Consider the following 2,331-nt stretch of genomic DNA (forward strand, 5'->3'; position numbering starts at 1 on the left):
TATGAAACTAGGCATGAAAAAGTGATTTTTCTCGATGACAATGCACCATCAAACCGGACAAAACTGACCCGGGAATTGGTTGAGTCGTACAGCTGGCAACCGATACCCCACCCCGCTTACTCACCAGACTCGGCTCCATCCGACTATCACTTATTTGCATCGATGGGGCACGCACTAAGCGAACAGCGCTTCACTTCTTACGAAAATGTTGGAAAATGGCTCGATGACTGGTTTGCTTAAAAAAACGAAGACTTTTTTTGGAAAGGTATCCATAAATTGCCTGAGAGGTGGACAAAATGTGTAGCCAGCGAGGGCGCATACTTTGAATAAAATATTTGTTATCATTCTCTTGAAATAAATGTGTTTTTTTCTTGAAAAAATACCGGTTTCATATGTATACACCTGGTACATTGGCATTGCCAACTTTGAAACTTTAAATAACTCTCAACTGCTCAAATCGGAACATACCCTATGTTCCCCAGGATTAACCGCGCATTTCAAATAAATAATTAGTTACGAATTAAAGGAAAATGTAACACAACATTAAAATTGTTCATAAATACATTCGGGACGTGAATATCTGCAAGTTGCACGTAATTAATTGGTGATAAAATCTGTTATTTTGCCTATTGAATGAAATATGAGAATCAAACGCTTTTGACTAACTGCAACGAAAATTGTAATCCGTATGATTATAAAAATGGCAACAATAAATCTGAGATTCAAATGATGACAGGTAAGAAGCGGCGAATTATTCTTATAAGCTGGGTGTTCAGAGATCTTGAAAATTTCGTCTCAGCTACTATAAAATGTTAAAGTATACATTTTTTATGATATTTGACTTAGAAATTATAAAAATTATTAGCTGAAATCTTCAATATTAATTTAGCTTCAGAATAGACCTTTTTATTCTAGACGTCGACAGTGCACACGTGCCAGGATTTTACGTCATTTTCGTATTTTTCGAACAGTTTTGTGTCGAAATATATGGAAAATATTGTAAATAAAAATAACAACGAAAAATGAATGTGTAAATAAATCAAAGTTTAAATAAAACCAATTTTTAAAATCCGGAAAAAATCACGGTAGATGATGTCCCAGGAGCAAAATTAATGCACAAATCGGTGGAAAAACGCAATGTTAAACAGCTTAAACGATGGATAAAATATAGTTAACGATCTTTAAAAGGAAAATAAGTGATTTAGTAGAAAGGTTAGTTGAGTTTGTGTTTGGCAGGTATTAATATTTTCTTTCTTTGCTAACATTTTCTCACATATTAAATGAAGCATTGTTATCGGGGTTTCAAATCTCCTCAATTTTTTGATAAAAATAAAATCTATTTAATACTTTCACTTGAGAACGCAAAATTATTATATTTATGTACTTATAATCAGTTTATATGAAAGAAGGAAAATTTGTTAGTACATTCATTATACCAGGAAATCACTCACAAATGGCTTTTTATTGTATAAACTTGAAAAAGAGAAGTGGAAAATATAATATTGTGTTATTTTATATTTGTATGAATATTAAATATTTACTCAAACAAAGTTCTGAACTGCAAATCTTGTACAAAAGAAAATATTTATACCTGCCTTACAAAACCTCAACTAACCTTTCCACTAAATCACGTTTTTTTCTTTTTAATGCTGATTTTCTACATTTAGAACATCGTTTCAGCTGCTCAATACTGTGCTCTTCTATTGATTCGTGCACTAATATTGCACCTGGAACATCATCTTCCGTGAGTTTCGCCGAATTTTGAAGTATTTTTTAAAAGATTACAGATGCTAACAAATGCAAATAATGGCCTTGGTCGCCGCACTCTTTGCACTTTTTTTTACCGTTTTTTTTAAAAAGACTTAAAAATGTTCTATCTTAAAAATTTCTGTTATCTACAGATTAATTTGTTGTTATTGTTTTTATTAACAATATTTTGTACACATTTCGACACAAAACTGTTGGAAAAATACGGAAATGACGTAAAATTTCGGCACGTACGCACTGCCGGCGTATAAAATAAAAAAGTCTATAAGAATGAGCCATGTTCATTTAACGGAATTTTCAAGAGTTTCACCACTCGGTTATTGAGTATACACCATATTACAAAACATTAATGAAGATTTCAAAATGTTTCAAAATTTTTAAAATATTTAAAAGGATTTTGAACATTTTATAAAGGCGTGTTTATCAGATTTTTAATATTTCATAACAATTTCATAAAGATTTTTATACTTTTAAAAGATGTAAAGGGTTTCAAAGGTTTTGAAAAGGTTACAGTTCACCAGATTTCAAAGATTTTAAAACATTTGGAAGATTTGAAAAGGTTTC

The sequence above is a fragment of the Belonocnema kinseyi genome, chromosome 3 (assembly GCF_010883055.1).
Source record: "Belonocnema kinseyi isolate 2016_QV_RU_SX_M_011 chromosome 3, B_treatae_v1, whole genome shotgun sequence".
Classification (NCBI taxonomy): domain Eukaryota; kingdom Metazoa; phylum Arthropoda; class Insecta; order Hymenoptera; family Cynipidae; genus Belonocnema; species Belonocnema kinseyi.